We start from the raw sequence: 23,590 nt of genomic DNA, 5'->3' as shown, positions 1-23,590 counted from the left end.
TTTAAAGTTGCTCCTTTTTTTCCTTCAGAAGCCAGTTATTTTATCTTGAGATCCTTTGCTTGGAGATTTATGAGAAAGACATTTCTTCATATTAATTACAGTAGATCTTGGACTAATGCAGTGGAAATGCTCTATGCAGTTCCATAATCATTGTTTAATCATTCACTCATTCATTCATTCAATTAAACAATATTTATTTGGAAGCCTTATACAAGAGACACTCTGTGGGGTCCTTTGGATAAAAATGATTAAGACACTTCTGCTTTCGAAAAGCTCCCTGCTTAGTGGGCAAGACAGAGAGAGGCACAATTGTGCTTTTCTGAATTGGTAGATTAGGTTGTGTTAATTTTTAGGATTTAATCTCTTCTAAAACTGGTTTGCAAATATTTCCCTTGATTTTGGGACTGTAATGTAAGTGTCCCAAGGTACTTTTCATCAGTCTCTGACATGGTATTAGGCTTTAATTTGTGACTTTTGACTTTATTTCTTCCTATTTTATCAATGCCTGTTTCGAATCTTGAACTGACTTTTTGGGGTTGGAAAAATGACTAATACCCCTGGTCTAGTTTTAAAAAATAACTATATTTTTAGCCATTCCAATGTGATTTCGAATGTGTGTTTGATTTTTTATGATAATATAAAATATGAACTCATTATGGTAGACAATTTATATGTTTATACATTATTTCCTATATTAATATTGTATAGAAACCTGCAGTACAAAGAGATATTACTGTTAAAAGAACTAGTTTGGGAAATTTAAAGTTTATTGGAATTAGCTATTTAAGATATAGCTTTTAAGATAAAGCCCTTTTTTTCAGCTTTCTCATCCTCTTGGGTTATTTCAACACCATGCAATTTGGTCTGCAAGAGGACTTTTAAGAGAAGGCCTTAAAATTTGGAGGGTTCTCTATTGCTCTGCATGGTAACTAGAAAGTAGATGAGAATTGACTGAAGTTTACTCATATAGCATCTTTGGATGAAACTTCTTATACAGACTGAAACTATGAGCCAGTTTGCAGAATATCTTTTATTTCTGATATACCATGAAACTATGACTTACTTTATGTGGCTTAGAAATAGCTGCTTCTATTGCCTCCATTTTAAATCCACTATCCAAATTAATGAACGTTTTATCTTTTTTACACTTCATGTTATAATTGCTTCACTGGTTTAATGTTTCTTTCCATGCATAGCACCAAGTACAAATGAAAATTCATCTGTTTTCGCATTTTAAATATCACCTCTAATTGCTTGTGGCTAACTTACAATACAGCTACTCAAAACTCAGCTTTGTTTGAAATGTGTTAGATGTTTGAGGTAAGTATATGTCCTTGTGTATGTAATCAGTACTGGAATGTCTCAATGCCACTTACAGAGGAAGTACCTCAGAAATTGAAAATTACAGTGTTATATTTTGTGGGAATATCCCACAATTGTTGTCACTTCTATATGATTTGGCAGAGAAATAAAAAAATTTATTCTGAGAAATTGCTTAATTGAGATTAACAGAAAATACCCGTCAGGGTTCTCACAGATGGATCGAGTTTGTCACAGTAAAGATTTCATTACTCAATAACTTAACAACATTGAAAGTGATGTATTGGCAGAGCTTTAGTGGGAAAAAAAGGAAGCAGTACTCCCAATATATTTAAGAATTGAAGGAAGATGGTTTGGGACCGGCTATTTACCTGTACTCCATGAAATTTTTGTCTTTCTGACACAACCTCATTTTCTTCTTATGAAAAGATCAGATCTTTTAGTGAGAATCAGATGGAGTAGAAACACATGTAGAGATGCACACAGATAAAATACAGACAGGTATCCACTCAGACACAAAGATAGATGCAGAGGAAATAAATTCTTTCACACCCTCAAGGGGCAAAAGAGAGATGTAAAAAGTAGCAGAATACAGAGAGGGAGGGAACAAGAGGTGGGGGAGAGAGAAAAGGAGGGATACACGGTTTTATTTATTAGGCTATCGCTAATGAGCTGAAATCTCAGTCAATTAGAAATCCATCAGAATACTTCTTGATGAAGAACAAAAGAGCAAGAAGTGTGATATATTTGGGTATAGTTTTTAAACATGAGGATTTCCTAATAAAGTTCCAAACGCCTCAGTTGCAATTTTCTAGAATAACCGTGCTATATTCTTTGCCCTAGAGTGGTACTATAGCCTATTTGCTGTTATTTTACACTTCTCAAGATTGGATTTTTATTTTCCTTATTTAGTTGATTCAGTCTGTTATGGGAAAGCATTTCAAATTGTTATTGGTGATTCAAAGTCTATAAAATAAAGTAATGAGGGCCATTGAGTAGGATGGATACAAACATACTATATAGCCAAATACCCAAATGGTAGAAGTAGGAAATTCCTCTTTTTAGTTTTAAGATAAAAGATAAGATCATTTTTAGACAAATAAAAGGAATTACAATCATTACATGTGATTCTAATAGGTAGAGAGTGCACATTATTTACTCCAAGAAGTTGTAAAGGTCAAGAGCATAAATGCAGTAGCGAGATTTAGATACATTTTTGGCTAGTAAAATCAAAATATGTAGTTAGGAAGATAAAGTTTAGGAACTATGTGGCCAGTTCGTTACAGGCATGCAATGTCTTATGGAAGGCTTCCATCCAAAGTGCTTACTGACTGAATCTGTGTCTGAAACATTATTAGGTTAGTTTTCCTTATTTAAATTTCAGTATTTTTGCAAGCTCTTCATCCATATATTTTGGGCTGTAGGGAGCTGTACCCTTATGGGTAGAGGGTAGGTACCTGAAAGAAAGTAGGTTTTTAAGGACTTTTAGGTGGAACTTTAGATTTAAACAAAACGAGATATTTCCAAGGCCTTCAATGTGATTATTGCTTTGGGCAGTACATTTTTGTGTATATGTTGTCTTTGATTCCTTAGCAAATAGGCAGGCATTATTACTTTGAGTGACAGTAAACTAGTTGCCATTTTGAAATTTTTAACTATAAAAATAATTTCTTTTAAATTAGAATATAGCTATTGTTCTTTAATCTTTTAGACAATAGGAAAAACTAGAAGTGTTTTCTTTTTAGAGATAAAAAAGGGGCTTAGGAAAGAAGAAAACAGAAAAAGCAGTATTTTATGAACTGCTTAACCTTCAAGAGAAGCTACTTAGTAAACTCAGTTTTCCATTTTACTTGAAATACCTCCCCAAATACTTTCTTTGCTCTTACCAATAGGAAAATCTAAAATAATTTTTGTGCTATAGTTAATATTTGTAAAAACTGAGACCTTAAATGAGATCCTATAGGAGAGAAAGTAGAAAGCTAGTGATTTAAAAACAAAAGAAAGGAATAATGACTCATAAGTATCATCCGATTTAAAAAAATGATGAAGGACAAATTTTTTTTTGGTATAGAGTACTTGATATTTTTTCTTGAAAGATCTAAAACATTCTTCAGGACATATTGATAAAACCACTTAGAATTTCTGAAGCTTTGGTTCATCCAAGTCTTATGATGTATCAGTTCTATTTTTATAATATCATAGAGGTTGAAATTACACTGACCACTTCCTAAATTATATTTATAAGTAAGCCAGAGGATTGTCCCATCCTTCAGGGTCCACATTGCCTTATATAACAGATGCAGTACTTTGTTGACTGGGGAGTTGCTTATCCCAGGACATCCTTGTGTTCACTAGAAATTGCTCTGTTTGTCTATCTTTTGCTTGATTCCAGAAGTAGTTCTGTTCAGTCGCTCAGTTGTGTCCAACCCTTTGCGACCCCATGGACTGCAGTGGTAGAGTGTATAAGAAGTAGAGGGTATAAGAAATCCACATCCTTGGCCATCTGTCAACTGCCCTACTAAAAGAAACCTATAGCACAGTATTTTATAGAGTAGAAGGGAGTAGCTATGATTGTTTTGACAGTGACTGAGTAAATTTCTGTAAAGGAGTCTTTTAGTTTAGTCAATATTTATCTTTTGCTTTCATTGTTAATAACAGCTGCTTGCTAGCATGGAGGAACAATGCTTCCACATTCTCCAGCCTTTAGTCTAGGAAAAGGTTGCCCTGTTCTCCAGAGCCTGTAGTTAAGATTCACCACAGGAGGGCAGTATAGGTTCTGCCACAGCTAAACTAATTTATGTCTGTTTCTCTTTTCTGTCCTTTTCCTCAAGTTTGGGGGTTAAAAATTAATGAAGTTAGTTGTTACTCTTGGCAGAAAATATCTAAAATAGAAGACCTATAAGAAAGTGAAAAGAAGAAAGGAACTGCAATCTTATATTGGTTGATGATAACCAACATTTTCTGATTAAATGAATGTGATATTAGTAAAAACAGTTTATGGAAACAAATTCAAATTTTAGGTTAGTATAACTTTCACTTTAGCAGATGAACAAAATGTTATTGTAACCATCTCTGTGTGGTGATAATATATATAAAATATAAGGTTTTGCAGAATAATTATGTATAATTAATGTTCACATTAGAAGGATGAATACATATTTTCTGTTTCAACAAAAAATTCTCTCATCAGATGTCTTAATATAATTTTGATTAAGTTTGATCAAGTAGAATCAGTTCATGATAGTGCTTTGATTTTATTAAAAGATACTTTACAGATTTATAGATACTTACCTAGGATGTTACATGATTCTAGTAGTTCAATGTTATACAAACTTTAAAAATAAAATACAGAGCTAAAATAAATATTCTTCAAAGTTTTCCAAACTTATTAAACTCAAAAAATATGATTGGAGGTACAGTACTACTTTAAGAGGTTTTATTTCTTGTCCATCATCAAGTTTGAATCTTGGTTATAGGGATTTTTTGTTTTCTTTTTGGTAGGGTTAGAAACCATATTTTGAGAGATGCTCTGAAATGTCCCAAAGAAAATCAGTTTTAGTGGGGAAAATTAAAATGTGTCATACAGTACTTTTATGAATAACATAGACATAGTGTGAAAGCAAGTAAACCTGAATAACAAGTCACAAAACCAGTGGTAATTATTGTTGTGGAAATTGAGGTCAAAGAAAGTAGTCTTTATGTGTTGTAAGAAATGGACATTTGTAAAATATTTTTCTTTAATAATAGAATTTTAAAAACTCCAGTCTAATTCTTGCCACACACCCAATAAAGCAAAGTAGTAACTATGTGAAATGATGGACATGTTGATTAGCTTGATTGCATGTGATATCAAATCATCAAGTTATATACTTTAAATATATACAATTTTTATTTGTCAGTTATACCTTAGCACGCCTGAAAAAACATCCTCAGTGTATTTCACTAAATATGCTAGCTTAATAATGTAGGATATAACTCCTTTTCATCATTGAAGAATGACTAAAAAGAGTCATTTGAATATTCTCATTTTATATAATGTAGATATTTTAATATTTGAAAGACTTGGTCTTGAAAGATAGTTAATCAAATGAACACTGACAATATTGTCACATATTTCAGAGTGCATTTTAGACACTATTTTAGTATTTGGTTGTTTATGAATATTATTACTAACACAAAGAAGTATTTGGATACATTCTAGATAATGGTTTTTTGATATATTAAGCTTTCACATGGGAAAAGATAAGAAAATTAAATAAAAAGTGAAATAATTTATAAAGGAAGAGTGGTTGAAAAGCAATTTGAAATCTTATTGAAATGGATTTCTTTCTTTATTGGGTCTGGTCCCATCAGCGAAACATAAGTACTGAGTCCTATTGATTTCCCAAGATATATGATTTTAGGTCTGAGCTTAGGTGCACAATCAGCAGTTTCTAGAGATAATGACAGATAACTGGGAAGTCAGGGAAGTGTTGGTATATGGGTTAAGCTTCTTGAGGATATGGGTTATACCTTACACATACTTTTATATCCTCCACTGTGAAGAGCACATAACACTATGTACTAGTTGAATAAATGCTTTTAATTTTGTCTCCTAAGTTAACCAAGTCTAGAATTGATTCTTTTCTAAAACACTGCCGATTAAATCTATTAGGTAAGCTTGTATCAGTAACTGCATAGTTCAAAATATTTAGATAACCAATGTGTAGATCTGAACATGGAAATCACATTGAATGAGGAATATCAGATGCAAGTCATGAGAGCTTGAAAGGTGAATGTGTGAGTGATCTCACATTCATCTCTTATTGCAACTGGATATTCAGCTGAAATATTTCCTATCATTTTTTGTTCTGATCTCCAAGGCTTAAAATATAGGCTATAGGAAATAACTGTTTATAAATTTTTTGATTCTAATTAATTCCTTTTGTAAAACGATTTTGCATTAGGAGTTACTGATGGTAAGTTTTATCCTTGGGAATTGATCTATATCAATTTATGTATCTTCCGAGTGAGTTCCACCTTGAGAAGCAGCTTGCAGTCCTGTGCAGTAATCAGAAGAAGAGGCAGGATAGATTTTGGCTTGTTAGAGCCTGCAGGGTCAGCCTCAGGTCACCAAGTTTAACTGGAAAACAACTCGCTTAGATTAAGAAAGAGCAAAAGTTCATCTTTATCCTCATCTTTTCTGTAAGCCTTTTCATGTCTCCTGGCATATTTTTAATTTGGGACAAATTATAGCACAATGAATTTACTTTCATGGTGTTGAGAGAATAGAGAAATTTTTCAATGAGGGTTAAACAGTCTGGGAATAAACTCACCTAAAATAGCTCCCATCCTTTTGCTTGACCTTCATACTCTTTCTAGTTAATCATTCACTAATTTGATAATTTGACATAAATTTGTTGAGTGCCTACCATGTGCTAGACTCTGAACTAAGCACTGGGGATGCACATTGAACATGATGATAAAACTAACGTTCCCCCCCGCCTTTTTTTTTTTTTCTGTGATGGGCAGTGTACACACTGGTTAGGCACCACAGGTTCTGGAGGCTTGCATTAAGGTCCTAGCTCTGATGCTTACTAGCTCTGTGACAAACCTGTCTGTCCCTAGTTTTCTGCTCTGCAAAATGCAAGTAATAATAGTGCCTGACTTACGGTGCTGAAGTGAGGATTAAATGAGAGGACATGTGCAAAGTGCTGAGAACAGAGTCTGGCACTTAACAAGTTCCATATCAGTATTAGTGTAGCTAGTTATTGTTATTATTTAGATGTTTAACACTTTAGATGTTCAACACCATTTGTAGTTGATGCCTTTAATTCTTGGTCACCACTTCCTTTTGAACCTGCTTTCAGTGGACTTCTGACTAAACTGTAGTGTTGAGACTTCCTAGAAGGTTACAAGTGAGCATTCTTGTGAATCCAGAAACCTTTCATTTGTCCATATTTTTCTAGTTCTGCAGGATTTAAGACTCTGCTCCCCTATCCTCTCCACACTTTTTTTGGCTTTCATGACTTTGTATTTTCTCTTGCCCCTTTCCCTTTCATTTTCTATTCTCTTTCCACTCCCCTTCCCTCCTATCCCTTCCCTCCTCCCCGCCTCCCCCACCCCCCCACCAAGGGTGAATGGGCATTCAGGTTCAACTTTGAACTGTCTTCCTTACATTTATACCCTTCTTTTCAGAGCAAGTTTGTCCTCTGTCATAATTTAAACTTTATCCTTTCTGTTCTCTAGTCACATGTTACCAGGGGCCTACAGAATTTCTCCTGTACTCCCCACAAGTTATCTAAAACTCAGTGTGGACACAGCATTGGTTTATCATTGCTTTTGGCGTCAAGCAGACTTACTTCCTTTGGTATTTCCCCATTTCTGTCAAAGGTGTCTTTAATATTTTAATCTTTTAGTCTAGAAATTTTAGGGTCATTTTTGGCTTCCCATGCAGTATAATACTAGTCTTATTTCCTAACCAGATTATTAACCTCCAGGGGTAAGAATTTTGCCATATATTCCTGCTGTACTCTTTATAAGTGCTGGGTGCAGAGTAAGTGAATTCATGATAGTTCACTGTACTGACCCATCTCAGGGTATGAGATGTGTCCATAACTGGCGTCATGTATGGCCAACGTGTACAAGTATGATGGACTAAAGTAGGAGTTACAGGTTGAAAGAAGAGTTGCGTAGTTAACTGGGCCCAGAAACAAAAGATCTCTGAGAGTGAGGAATGAAAGGAATGTGATATGTTCTTGTTCATTCCCAAGGAGCCTCATTTTCTACTAGAGCAACCATAGTCAAGGTAACCCGTCATCTTTCTGGAACTCTGTAGGGCAGAAAACAGTGCTCTCAACAGATAAAAGGCATTTCTATCTTGTCTCGACACAGACTTCCATCCTGACTCTAGCCATCACTCTAGATGACATCTAGGACTCTATAGGATTACAGTATTAATGATTACCTTGCAGGGTTGCTGGAAAGATACAGCAAACTCACAAATGTGGTGGCTCTGGCACAGTGCCTCATCAAGGGCTTAAAAAATATTCACCTGTTCCTATTTTTTCTCTAAAGTAGGGGTGATTTTTCTTTGTTTTTAACCTGAACAAAGCAAAGTATTAAATTGCTGAGACTTTCCTAAGTTTTATCCTGGTGGATCTTAGCTTAAAGGCATTTGCCTTCACTTTACCAAGGACGTACTTATTTGGAGAAAAAAACCAAAACAAACAAACACCACTCTTCCCTACAATGACAACAACAAAGAACTACTATTTATAGTCAAAGAAGCATCAGTTCTTTTTACCTCAGTAATTGTTAATGCTTGGATAAGCTCAAGAAGAAGGCAGAAATTTAGCCTCTTTTTGTAACCGGCTCAGTTAAATCTGGCCAAAGGAGAGAAAGTTGAATATGTGATCTATATCTTTCCTTTGAACAATTAGCTTCTATTGCATAGATAGTAGAAATTTTAAAAAAATATAGGACAAAGCTTTAGCAATTAATTGGATTATAAATGTATTTAGAAAAGCCTCACTTCTATTTTTCTATCAGGTGTGGAGGTTAGACTAGTCTTTTAATTGAAATTTTTCATTAGTTATCTTGCCATTAGTATTTGATAGCCTTAAAAGGTAAACTCTAAAGGAAATAGAATCTCTTCATAACAGCTGCAGTTCATTTGCAAAAACAAGGTTTATTTGCAAGATAGAAAATGATGCTTAAACATTAAAAATGTAATACTTCTCCCCCCTGATAAACCTAACTTGACTGATTTAGCTTCTATCCAAGATTATATAACTAGTGAATGTTTTACATCCTTGTGTATTTTAAGAAATATCATTGTAATAAAATTCAGTAAAAATTTGTTTTTATCTACATGGGTGAGGATTTTCTGTTGTACTGTGAGACTACAAATCACATAGGCCATCATTGCAGTTATCTTTTATTTTTAATGATGCTGACGAGTGTACTTTTAAGAAACATATCTTTCATGAAGAAAACACCAATTATTAAAAGTAGAAACCTTGAATTGTTGGACATTCTTTTATATGTGTGTGTACATATATATTTTCTATAACAAAATTGCTATTTTCCTACCATTAGAATTTCAGGAATATATGTTAAAATAGCTCGTGAATCCTGAACCACTTTGGCTGGATGGAAAAATGAATTTAATGCCATCAAAGAAACACAGAAACTTAAAAATGTACCTTTGATCTTGAAGGAGATGAAGAGTGGAGGCATATTTTTTATCTTTGATGGCAGCTGAACAAGTTTGAATAAATTAACAGATTTTTTTTTGCATATTTCAAACTCCCACAGTGATGGTCTGCTTAATGTTGCCAATATTATTATATAATAATTAGTCTCATTGTGGAAGGTACAAAGAGTATGTGTCTACACACACACACACACATACTCGCACACACACACATTTCTTTGATACAGAGCTGTAAGATAAAGGTATATTTGTGAGGACTGAAACATACCAGTCTTATATTCTATTATTGACATAATAGAAGTGGATAATGCACCTACCAGAAATCAACATTGTGGATGTGGGCATGACATATAAATTATTTATGCTTTTGTTTAGCCATCTGTGCCAGGATTTTATTTAACCCAAATAAAATGTGCTGTATGTGCCTCAGGGATTGTTCTGCTGTTTCTGTTCTCTGAAACTTAAATATATCTATAGACACCCAGAAGACAAGTTTAAAAAGTAATATATGCTGCATGATTTAAATTCACAAGTTTCCAGAGTTCAGGGAAATCTGTGTTGGAACACCTAATTTTTTTTTTTAAACAAAACCATTCTTTGAAAAAAAAATACCTAGCACAATCCTTATCTATATTCTTGACAATGTCTAGCATTACTCTAATAATTATTTATTGACTGTATGACTTTAGGAATAAGAATTTTTCTATTTGATTTGCTCATTCAATAAGCTTTTGTGGGTATACAGTGGTGAACCGACAGATGTGGTCTCTGCCCTCATGGAACTTGCAGTCTTGTGGGGAAACAGGCATTTCACCAATCCAAACCAAATATAAATTATAAATTGTGGTAAGCATTTTAAAGGAAAAGGGGAGGATGCTGTGGTCAGGTGTATTAGAGACTACTTTTGACCGGGAGATGGTGTCTGGGAAGACATTTCTGAGAAAGTAGTGTTGAATTCAGACCTAAAGTAAGAGGTAAATAGATGATGAATGGACAGAAGAATATTTCAGACAGAGAAAACTTGTGAACAGTCCTAAGAAGAAAGAGAAAACGAGTGGCTGAGTTTGTGAAGCTTAGAAGCCAGTGTAGTTGCATCGCAGTGGACAAAAAAAGAGAAATGTGGAAAACCAGGGAGGAGAGACAGAAGCCTGACTACTCAGGGAAAGGATTTTGCGTTGTATTCCAAGTCAGTGGGCAGATCTTCTGGCTACAGGGTTCACTTGCTGTATAATGGCAAGTTGTGTTGGAGGAAAGAACAGTGCTAGTAGGGGAACAGCCAGGAGACTCTTGTGATAGTCCGGGCAAGAAATGATGGAGTATTTTGCCTGGGATGGTACCTGTAGAGTTTAAGGGAAGTGGGTGCTTCTGCTGGTAAAATTATTAGGGTTAAGTGTTGAAGTTTGAACCAGTCCATTATTCCATGTCCAGTTCTAGCTGATACTTCCTGTCTTGCATATAGGTTTCTCAGGAGGCAGGTAAGGAGGTCTGATAGTCCAGTCTCTTCAAGAATATTCCATAGTTTGTTGTGATCCACACAGTCAAAGGTTTTAGCATAGTCAATGAAGCAGAAGTAGATATTTTTCTGGAATTCCTTATGATCCAGTGTTGTTGGCAGTTTGATCTCTGATTCCTCTGCCTTTTCTAAATCCAGCTTATACATCTGGAAGTTCTCAGTTCATGTACTGCTGAAGCCTAGCTTGAAGGATTTTGAGCATTACCTTGCTAGTATGTGAAATGAGCACAATTCTATGGTAATTTGAACATTCTTTGGCATTGCCTTTCTTTGGGATTAGAACGAAAACTGACTTATTCCAGTCCTGTGTCCACTGCTGAGTTTTCCAAATTTGCTGGCATATTGAGTGTAGCACTTCCACAGCATCATTTTTTTAGGATTTGAAATAGCTCAGCTGGAATTCCATCACCTCCACTAGCTTTGTTTGTAGCAATGCTTGCTAAAGCCCACTTGACTTCACACTCCAGGATATCTGGCTCTACGTGAGTGACCAACTACACCCTTGTGATTATCTGGGTGATTAAAACCTTTTTTGTACTGTTCTGCGCATTCTTGCTGTCTTTTTTTAATCTTTTCTGCTTCTATTAGGTCCTTGCCATTTCTGCCCTTTATTGTGCTCATCTTTGCATGAAATGTTCCTTTGGTATCTACAGTTTTCTTAAAGAGACCTCTAGTCTTTCCTATTCTATTGTTTTCCTCTGTTTTGTTGCATTGTTCACTTAAGAAGGCTTTCTTATCTCTCCTTGCTTTTCTCTGGAATTCTGCATTCAGTTGGGTATATCTTTCCTTTTCTCCTTTGCCTTTCACTTCTCTTCTTTCCTAAGCTATTTGTAAGCCCTCCTCAGACAACCACTTTGCCTTCTTGTATTTCTTTTTCTTGGGAATGGTTTTGGTCACCACTTCCAGTGCAGTGTTATGAACCTCCGTCCATAGTTCTTCAGGCATGCTCTCTACCAGATCTAATCCCTTGAATCTGTTTATCACCTCCACTGTGTAATCACAAGGGATTTGATTTAGGTCATACCCAAATGGCTTTCTTCAATTTGAGCCTGAATTTTGCAAAAGGATGAATTGCAATAGTGATGAATTGGATAGCATGAATGAAGAGGTGTGAAGCATGGGATTTTGGCTCGAGCACCTGGGAATAGATGGAGGTAGGGATGGAGATGGGGAAAACTGAGATGGAGAAAATTGGAAGATTACCAGGTATAGTGTGAAGCTCTAGATATCACCTGCATTATCACTTTGCCTTCTAGCTCCCTTTTCATTCCTTGGAAGAAAATAATGCAGCCGAAGAGAGCTTTGTTCAGTGTGATTGTGTACAGAAGTGATTTCTGTATTCTTCTTTCAGAGGTCTAGAAAAGAGTATCACAGGTCAGGTAATTAACCTGATCAGTCTGGTTGTCTTGTGGATTAGAAACATGTAGCTTCAGATTTTAATAGGAGGCCGGCTCATATGAAAGAAAATTCTGAGGGGTATGTATGTATGTTTCTTAAGTGGGTTTTTTAAATTGAAGTAAGTATCATTGATTTATAATATTATATTAATTTCAGAAGTATAATGATTAAAAAATTTTTTAGATTACACTACATTTAAAATTATGATGAAATATTGTCTATACTCTCTGTGCTGTACAACATAACTTGTAGCTTATTTATTTTATACAGTATCAATAGTTTGTAGGTCAATCTCCTATCCTTATCTTGTCCCTACTCCCTTCTGTCTCCCCCGTGGTAACCACTGGGTTGTTCTCTCTATCCAAAATAAAATTTTAAATAAAACCAAAATTCTAAATCAAATGTAACTTTATAATGAATATTTGACAGTCAGTAGCTCAGCTGGTAAAAAATCTCCTTGCAATGCTGGAGACCCCAGTTCAATTCCTGGGGTAGGAAGATCTGCTAGAGAAGGGATAGGCTACCCAATCCAGTATTCTTGGGCTTCCCCGGTGGCTCAGATGGTAGAGAATCTGCCTGCAGTGCAGGAAACCTTTCAATTTCACTTTTCAGTGTTGAAATACCCTTTTCAATCCCTTTTAGAAAACGTTAGTAATTGGCTCATGAATTTCATTTTGTTGCTTTCAAGCTCCAAATTTCCCTTCTTGGCCACTGATCTTTGGAATTTGAATTCTCTTGCTCTTTGAATCGGAGGATTGTGGAGGGCAGGGTAATACTTGGAGTTGTGAGAGTCTACACTCCAGTCCTTCCCTTCCAGTGCTCAAATTAGGGGTTTCACCTCTGTTGGAGGAGCTTTATGCCAGGGCTTTCAGAATAAGAGTGATGACTTCTAGGTGATGTATTCTCCAAGGTTAGGACTAAATGAATGTAATCAGAAGGAGAATCTGGTTGACTTTCCTCAGAAGCAGCTCTAGACCTTGGAAAAAGTATAAATTTGTGAGCAAGTTTTAGTCAGTGTTTCTGGCTTCTTTTTGTGAAGGCCTTTCCTTTCCTACCTCCACTGCCTATTTTCTCTTTTCCTCAGGACTCTATAGAATTCCTTTGTGTCTTGTGAAAGCAGAAGTGTTAGTCTCTCCATTGTGTCTGACTCTTTGCAACCTTATGGAGTGGGACCCACCAGGCTCCTCTGTCTATGGAATCTCCAGGCAAGAATACTGGAGTGGGTGGCCATCCCCTTCTCCAGGGGATCTTCCTGACCCAGGGATCAAACCCTGGTCTCCTGCGTTATGGTAGCACTTGTTAAAATAGCTGAAAATTTCTCTGTGCTTGTGTGGTGAAATACTTCTCTTTAGGGTAATTTGCATAAAAATGATGAGAGGAAGAGAGAGAAGTTTAACCCCCCAACAGGTATTTCATGCTTGTTATTGTTTATGAAATTTCTGGATCAGAAAAGGGTGTAGTTTTCATTAAAAGCAAAATAAATGAAACAAACACCTCAATAAGCATCTAATCATGCCAGATATAGCTAATGTTGCAGTAGAGGAAAGGCATCATTTTCCTAGAATTGCTATGGAAGGGGAAAAACATCTAATATGCTTTTATATTGTTTTCATTGACTGAATATAACCTTTCTTCTTCCAGAAACTTCTGTCAGCAAAATTATTGACCTCATGGTTTGTACACGATCTCCTTTAGGAATGGGATTCATGTGTAGTGGTGTTAAACTGAATGTAGTTATTTTCCTTGTTGTCTGAAGAAATAGCCCTGTAAAGAGGAAGGGCTTCCTTTTTATTACATGAAAACAAAAGTTTAAACAGCAGTTCAGAAATATAATGGCGGAAGAGAAAGTCTCAGACAGTGAGACCGAATTCTATCTTTCTGCCCCATTAAATTCCCTTTACCTGTGTTTGCCAAGTCTTCTAACGTCCCTGGCCAGCTTTCCTGTCCTTAAAAGTAAGGAAAGCATGCACAAGATGAGTGTATTCATGAGCTTGGGGAATCACTTGATGACCTCACTAAAAAGCAGATTCTGATTCATTCGGTCTGGGGTGGGTCCCAGATTCTGCATTGCTCATAAACTCCCAGGTGATACTGGTCCACACTTTGAGTAGCAAGATATGAGAGCAAATTTTTCCAAACCTGACAGCATTAGGCTGACCTTTGTGGCTGTGTTTTTGTGTGGCTGCCAGCATTTAGGATTTATTGAAGTAGATCAGGACTTCTCCACCCTGGCTGCATGTTAGACCACATGAGAAGATTTAAATATTGATACTTATTCCTGTTTCTCACTCCAGATCCATGAAAATCACTCTTTTGAGAGGTGGGGCCCGGAATGAGTAACTCCTGTGATCGCTTTCAATTCTCCCCAACCTCCATCCCAAACAAATGAATAGTCAAAATTGAGAAACACTCGTAAAGATTTTGGTGGTCTTGTGATTTAGTTTTTGACCTTCCAACCCTTGAGGAAAAAAGTGTTTCACTTCATGTCCATCTCTGGGAGGATATTGGATGGTCTTGAAAAAAATACAATGAAATGTTTTTGAGCCCCAGTCTCTTGCAGAGATCCATTTGAGAATCTATTCTTATGTGCGATTATTGCTTCTGAAGTGTTTTACCGGACTACTACCACCCGTGACAGAAAATTACCCAATTCTTAGATGCCTCAAATAGGAACATATGTGTATTTAAAACATTTGGATATGATTGTTGCTAAATCACATGGCTTATAACCAACAAAAATTTATTTCTCACAGTTCTGGGGTCTGCAAAGCCATGGTCAGGGTGCCAGCATGGTCAGATTCTGGTGAGAATGCTCTTCCTGGTTGCAGACTGCTGACTTCTCATCATATCTTCCTCATGTGATGGGAAGCCAAGCAGAGGGAGCAAGCTCCCTTGTCATTATTATAAGTGTCCTAATCCCAGTCATGATGGGCTCCAGCCTCATGACCTCATTGAATCCTAATCAAATCCCCAAAGTCCCACCTCCTAATACCATCACACGAGGAGTAGGGTTTCAACGTATCAGTTCTGGGAGAATGCTTACATTCATTCCATAATAATCAGGATTGTGATGGTCACTCAGAGTTATGGGCAATTTCTTTAATGGCTTTGTGTTTTCAAAACTTCTGAGGTGGTCTTGCTTTTGAGATTTTCAACTATCTCCTTTGCAAAAGACATTATCCTTCAGTAACCAGGTTGCTTTTCCCTGCCATGTTTTAAAGCCGAAGGGAATTAAAATTTTCTGGAAGCAATTTTAATTACTCTGCTCTCTTGTTCTTAATATTTGTTAATAATGCCAGATTTCACATTTATTGCAATAATAATTTTCATGACTATAGGGAAATGGAGCAGTTGTGTGAATATTTCATATATACATACTGAGTTTCAACAAATAGACCAGTTTCCAAAAGAAGCTCCTGGACTATTTATTTAATACGTAGTAATTTCCATTTAATTTAGCCTTTAAAATAAAAACAAGTTTGTCTTTATCTTTCTTTCCCACTTTCTCCTAATATTTTATTTTGTAGTTTAGCTCTGAGTATAATTTTATAGGTTTTGGTTTGCAGGGTCAACATTTAAATTTTTATTTTTCCTAGGGTATTTGTTTATACACACACAGAGAGAGCTTACATATAGCTCTCTCTGCGTATATAATACAGTTGTAAAAGAATCTTGTACACAATAAACAATAATAGTCTATAGGCAATTTTTACTCCAATGGTTAGCTTATAAAGATTTTGCTGACATTATTCTAATCTCCATAAACTATCCAGAGTGGTAGGCATTGTTATGAGGAAACCAATAACCTAACTAAAATTCCCCAGGTTTTTCACAGTAGCTCCCTTGATTGTATTGAGACAATCCAAGTGTTGGCAGAAAATTTGTGGAAAAGGCTTCTAGGAATAATTAAAAAACAATTTTTTTTATTGGAGAATAGTTGCTTTACAATGCTGTGCTAGTTTCTGCTGTATAGCAAAGTGAATCAGCTGTATATATGCACGCATCCTCTTTTTCAGATTTCCTTCCTGCTTAGGTCACCACAGAGCTTTGAGTAGTTTGGTGATAATTTGTAATGAAAGTTTACTAGTTGACCCCTTGCTATGTGAAGGACCTGGCACTGTGGTTAATTTTCCCAGTTCAGTTCAGTTCAGTCGCTCAGTCGAGTCCGACTCTTTGCGACCCCACGAATTGCAGCACACCAGGCCTCCCTGTCCATCACCAACTCCCGGAGTCTACCCAAACCCATGCCCATTGAGTTGGTGATGCCATCCAACTATCTCATCCTCTGTCATCCCCTTTTCCTCCTGCCCTCAATCTTTCCCAGCATCAGGGTCTTTTCCAATGAGTCAGCTCTTTGCATCAGGTGGCCAAAGCATTGGAGTTTCAGCTTCAACATCAGTCCTTCCAATGAACAACCAGGACTGATCTCCTTTAGGATGGACTGGTAGGATCTCCAGCAGTCCAAGGGACTCTCCAGAGTCTTCTCCAGCACCATAGTTCAAAAGCATCAATTCTTCGGTGCTCAGCTTTCTTTATAGCCCAACTCTCACATCCATACATGACCACTGGAAAAACCATAGCCTTGACTAGATGGACCTTTGTTGACAAAGTAATGTCTCTGCTTTTTAATATGCTGTCTAGGTTAGTCATAACTTTCTTTCCAAGGAGTAAGCATCTTTTAATTTCATGGCTGCAATCACCATCTGCAGTGATTTTAGAGCCCCCCAAAAATAAAGTCAGCTACTGTTCCCACTGTTTCCTCATCTATTTGCCATGAAGTGATGGGACCGCATGCCATGGCATTAGTTTTCTGAGTGTTGAGCTTTAAGCCAACTTTTTCACTCTCCTCTTTCACTTTTATCAAGAGGCTCTTTAGTTCTTATTCACTTTCTGCCATAAGGGTGGTGTCATCTGCATATCTGAGGTTATTGATATTTCTCCTGGCAATCTTAATTCCAGCTTGTGCTTCAGCCAGCCCAGCGTTTCTCATGATGTACTCTACATATAAGTTAAATAAGCATGGTGACAATATATAGCCTTGACGTATTCCTTTTCCTATTTGGAACCAGTCTGTTGTTCCATGTCCAGTTCTAACTGTTGCTTCCTGACCGGCATACAGGTTTCTTAAGAGGCAGGTTAGGTGGTCTGGTATTCCCATCTCTTTCAGGGTTTTCCACAGTTTATTGTGATCCACACAGTCAAAGGCTTTGGCATAGTCAATTCTCAGTTAGGTTTTATAAAATATTCAGAAATGGTAGAAGCAGTTCTTTTGTTTGCCTTCCTAAACCCAGAGCACATATTGCTAACATGTAATCATTAAGACCTTGAGGTAAGGGCTGGTGAGCACACAGTCTAGTTACTTTGCTCTCTGTTGGTCTAAATTAATGGAATCAAACTCCAAGCATAAAGATGAATGGAGAGAATATTTGACTATTTTTTTAATACTTTAAACTCTAGTACAAGCAAATATTCTATTATGTACCTAGCATATATCTGGATTATCCATATTCTATATTATTAGTTAAAATTAAGTATATTTATTTTAAAAATAAGATTTAAGTCAGGAAATATTTCAACAACTCACTTTTTAAAAAAATTTATTTTTAATTGGAGGATAATTACTTTGCAATATTGTGTTGGCTTCTGTCATACAACAATGTGAATCAGCCATAAGTATACATATGTTCTCTCCCTCTTGAAGACCCCTGTACCCCATCCCACCCCTTTAGGTTATCACAGAGTACTGCTTTGAGCTCCCTGTGTTATACATCAACTTTCCATTAGCTATCATTTTACATATGATAATGTATATTTTTCCACACTACTCTCTTGATTCATTCTACCCTCTCCTTCCCCCGCGGTGTCCAAAGTCTGTTCTCTATGTCTGCATCTCTATTCTTGCCCTGCAAATAGGTTCATCAGTACCATTTTTCTGGACTCCATAAATGTGCATCAATATATGATATTTTAAGAAGTTGTGGTACATATATGTACAGTGGAATATTACTCAGCCATAAAGAGGAATGTATTTGAGTCAGTTCTAGTGAGGTAGATGAACCTAAAGCCTGTTAAACAGAGAGAAACAGCTTGCTTTTGATTCCAATGTCTGTATTCTTTTTCCCAAACCACTCTGCCCTCAAGCTAATATAAGAATTAGTCTTCCTTGGCGTGAATTGTTTTAAGACTTGCCTTTCATTCCTAGTCATATTTCCCATAGAAAATGTTTGAATTTGCAAATATCTCAGTCAAGAATTGTAATTTAAGGAGCTTTGTGCTGCCTGCTTCTGACCTTCTGGGGCACTGGGGCTTTGTGAGTCTCTCACTCATCGCTGGATGGAGTTGTACATGTGACATATGGTCCAAGACCTGGCACAGAGCAAGGGCTCTGCTCCTGGCCGCTTTTGTTATTAATTTTTTTATTACACAGTAATACTAGGATACAAGTGAAATAACATATCAACAGCAAATGGATCATGATAGCTAGGCCCTGCTGAGCTGGAGTCTTCATTTTCCCATGTGGAACTATTGAAAGTAGTATATTGGGGCAGGCTAATGTTTTTAATAACAGACTTAACTAGGGACAGTAAGAACTTCTGATCTAAATCTTAAAAAATGTCTTGAAAACAAGTCTATTTATGAGAGAGGCAGACGTGAAAGGCCTTTGAGGATAGTTTTTAAAACCAAGAGATATGACGCTTCACAGGGCATAGATCGATTTAATGGGTCTTGACTGGCACAGTAAAAGATTGAAATAGAACAGAAATGGAGTACATCTTGTATAGTAAGAGCATTTTCTGAGAAATATTTTCAGTTGTGTGTACATGTGTACATGTGTGTAAACACACTGAGTCACTGTGTAAAATTTATTTCTTACTATGAGCTTTAATTAAACAAAATTGAAAAACACTGATTTGGATAGTTTTGGGGGAAAGAAGGCCCTTTAATGTTTATGGTCTTTCTATTTTAGAACTGTGAAATTCCCTTTCCTGGGATACTGGGCAATTCCTCTAATCAAAAAAGTAATTACTGTATTGGGACTTTGTATGCACAGTAGGCATAAAATTTATAATTCTGAGGACTATATCATTCATATGATAAGACAAAAATTACCATAGATGAAAGCATACATGAAGTATTTAGGGAGGTACTTCACACTAATTTTAATGATATTAATTATATAAAGAGATCCCTGTAAGAATCTATGAATGTATCTGTTTATTGATATAGTCAGGGCTTCCCAGGTGGAGCAGTGGTAAAGAATTTGCCTGCAGTGCTGGAGATACAGGCTCAATCCCTGGGTCAGGAAGTTCCCCTGAAGAAGGAAATGGCAATTCACTCCAGTATTCTTGCCTAGGAAATCCCACGGACAGAGGAACCTGGCGGGTTATAGTCCACAGGGTTGCAAAAGCGTTAGACACAACCTAGCAACTAAAACAACAAAAAAAACATTGATACAGTCACTCAATTAGCAAGCATATGTTATATGCTAGGCACTGTGTTAGGTATTGGAGGGTCAAATAGGAATTTACAGCTCAACAGGCAGGTGTGTGTTAATCATGTCATGACACAGATAGGTATAAAATTGCAACCTTGATAAGGGCTGTGATGGAGTGGTACATTGTGCCTAACATTATTAGGGATGACCTGGTCCAAAGGTCAGGGAAAGGTTCACTAGGGTCATGACAATTGAGTTAAGGTCAAAATAAATGTAGATGTCAACTAGATACAGAGGGAAATGAATGATGTTTAGACAGCGAGAATGTCAAGTTAAAAGGCCTCCTGTGATGGAAGAGGATAAAACTTACAAGAGAAAGGAAAAGTCAGTGTGGCTATCATGCTCAGGGCAAGGGGCAGAATGCTGAGAGCTGAGGCGTGACAGACTTTGAGGTCATTATAGACCATGGATACGTTGGAGGGTTCTGATAAGTTACTGATGGATGTTATAGCAGGAAGGGGACGTTGTCTGGTTTGAATTTTAAAGAGACCTACTTGGCTTCAGTGTGGATAATCCATTGAAAGAGTCCCCAGTGATTCCTTCATTGAGAGGGTCTGAGTAAACCAATTAGATAGATCTTGGCATGCTCTAGGGGAGAGATGATGGAAGCTGGGAAGGAAGATGATGATGAGGATCTAGAGAAATTGCGAGATTTAAAAGGGTTTTAGGAGATAGAATTAATAAGATTTAGTAATACATTACATATAAGGGTAATCAGAAGGATGTTGAAAGATGGCTCCCAGATTTCTGGTTTACATAATTGCATTGTTGTTGTTGTGCAGTTGCTGAGTCATATCCGACTCTTTGCGACCCTGTGGATTGCAGCATGCCAGGCTTCCCTGTCCTTCACCAACCCCACGGAGTCTCCTCAAACTAATGTCAATTGAGTTGGTAATGCCATCCAACTATCTCATCCTCTGTCACCCGCTTTCCTCCTTCCCTCAATCTTTCCCAGCACTAGGGTCTTTTCCAATGAGTCGGCTCTTCACATCAGGTGGCCAAAGTATTGGAGCTTCATAATTGCATAATTCCTCTAAAACAGGAAACATTGGGAGGATATCTGACCTGAGGGAATGACAGGTCACATACATGTTACTAAGGTGCATTTAAGCTATCTAAGAGGAGAGGTCAACCTGGGTATAAAGATCTAGAGTTTATAGAAGAGGTCTGGTCTGGTGATATAATACAATTATAAGTTACTGAATCTATGGAGATCGGTGAAAGCATAAGAGAAGCGGACATGAAAGAACTTGAATATATACTCACTGGATAAAGAATGTTGAGCCTGCAAAGAACAGGAGGAGTATATAGAAAATCAGGGAAATGTTTTTCTATGTAAGCTAAGGATTGAGACATTTTTAAGGAGGGAGTGGTTACCGGTGCTTCTGAATTAAGCGGAAAGAGCAAAAAGTGTCCTTTGGGTTCAGTGACGTGAGAGGTAATTAGTGACCTAGGCTGTCTTGGAGTGGTGAGGACATAGCCAGATAGGAGTGGGTTGAGTGAATAGGAGCTGAGAAGATAGAGCTTGTGAGAACAGACAACTTTTATGGAAAGTTTGTCCTGTGAAGGTTTGGACACACATACTGATAGCCAGAAAATGTGGGTTGACTGGTAACCACTAAATGTGCCATAGGGAATGGATAGTTGAACTGGTTTTTAAACATTTTGATAGGCGAAGGGATAGAGAAAAAGTGTGGACAGAGGGCATCATGAAGATTGTCTTTTGGTGACATAATGAGGAAAACTGACTTAAAGTATGGACTTTAGGAATAATGAGAAATATGTTTGTACAGGCAGAGAGGCTGACGCTTATTTCAGAGGACTTTGTAAGTCTGGAATAGGACCCAACGATATAAGCAGTTGTGAGATTTGATCTGAATGAAGAGTAGTAGGAAGGAGGCAGGGTTTGAGGGGGGGCAAATGAATGTTAGTTTGAAAATCAGCCTGAACGTCAGGATGAGTTGAGACAGGGAGACCTTGTATGACAAGCTGTATGCACTGCCACAGCTACCTAGGCATGAAGTGGGGAGCATGTGAATTAGGGTAAATTGGCTAGGACTGACCTGGGCTAAAAGGGGAAAGAGGTTAATTTTAGGTGATCATATTACAAATCTTTATAATTAATGTTTTATATATATGAAAATATTATATATTTATAGAAGAATTTATATTTTATGAAGCATATATATAGAAATAAGCTTATTTTAATCTCTAATCACTATATGTATCAGAGAAAGGTAGTATTACCATTCTTACAGCTAGAGGACAGCTTAAATGACACTGGTGTCCTAAAATTTGTGATCCTCTGGCCCTTTGTGCTCCTTGTGTTTTCTTTGAACTTTGAGGTCTACTTTATTTGAAGTGAAAGATATAGATCTTGGGTTCAGTTCAATTAGTTTGGACAAATGTATGTATATACCTCAATATTTTGTATCTCTATAAAGATAGAAAATGACCTTCTCCAAAAAGTTCTTTTTGCATCTTTCCTGTCAGTCCCTATTCCATCCGTCCCCCTCAGAAATCATTGCTCTCATCCCTATCATTGTAGATTAACCTGACAATATTTAAACTTCATTTGAATGAAATCATAGTTTCTGACTTCTTTTAGTCATCATAATGCTTTTCAGATTAATTTGCAGTATTGAAATCTATCAGTATGGAGAAGGAGGGAAAACACACGTGTGTGTGTGTATTAAGTCACTTCAGTTGTGTCCAACTCTTTGCAACACCATGGACCATAGCCTGCCAGGTTCCTTTGTCCATGGGATCCTCCAGGCAAGAGTACTAGAGTGACTTGCCATGCTCTCCTCCAGGGGATCTTCCTGACCCAGGGATCAAACCCACATTTCTTATGTCTCCTGCATTGGCAGGCGGGTTCTTTACCACTAGCTCCACATAATGTTTTTCAGATTAATTTGTATTGTTGCAATCTATCAGTAATTTCATCATGATAAATGCTGGGCTGGATGAAGCACAAGCTGGAATTAAGATTGTCAGGAGAAATATGAATAACCTCAGATAGGCAGATGACACCACCCTTGTGCAGAAAGTGAAGAACTAAAGAGCCTCTTGATGAAAGTGAAAGAGGAGAGTGAAAAAGTTGGCTTAAAGCTCAACACTCAGAAAACTAAAATCCTGGCATCTGGTCCCATCACTTCATGGCAAATAGATGGGGAAACAGTGGGAAGAGTGGCTGACTATTTTTTTGGGCTCCAAAATCACTGCAGATGGTGATTGCAGCCATGAAATTAAAAGATGCTTACTCCTTGGAAGGAAAGTTATGACCAACCTACACAGCATATTAAAAAGCAGACACTAATTTGTCAACAAAGGTCCATCTAGTCAAAGCTATGGTTTTTCCAGTGGTCATGTATGGATGTGAGAGTTGGACCATAAAGAAAGCTGAGCACAGAAGAATTGATGCTTTTAAACTGTGGTGTTGGAGAAGACTCTTGAGAATCCCTTGGACTGCAAGGAGATCCAACCAGTCCATCCTAAAGGAGATCAGTCCTGGTTGTTCATTGGAAGGACTGATGTTGAAGCTGAAACTCCAATGCTTTGGCCACCTGATGTGAAGAGCTGACTCATTTGAAAAGACCGTGATGCTGGGAAAGATTGAGGGCAGGCAGAGAAGAGGATGACAGAGAATGAGATGGTTGGATGGCAT

At 37.0% G+C, this 23,590-nt stretch overlaps 1 protein-coding gene across 1 annotated transcript in view; it reads left to right on the top strand.

Moving 5' to 3' along the window:
* The window catches only part of KCNH5 (potassium voltage-gated channel subfamily H member 5), a 348,314-nt gene that overhangs the window by 1,774 nt on the left and 322,950 nt on the right, over positions 1 to 23,590 (top strand). The window lies entirely within an intron of this gene.

The sequence above is a fragment of the Cervus canadensis genome, chromosome 6 (assembly GCF_019320065.1).
Source record: "Cervus canadensis isolate Bull #8, Minnesota chromosome 6, ASM1932006v1, whole genome shotgun sequence".
Lineage (NCBI taxonomy): Eukaryota > Metazoa > Chordata > Mammalia > Artiodactyla > Cervidae > Cervus > Cervus canadensis.
The sequence above is the reverse complement of the archived record's forward strand: the minus strand, read 5'-3'. Positions and strand labels throughout refer to the sequence as shown.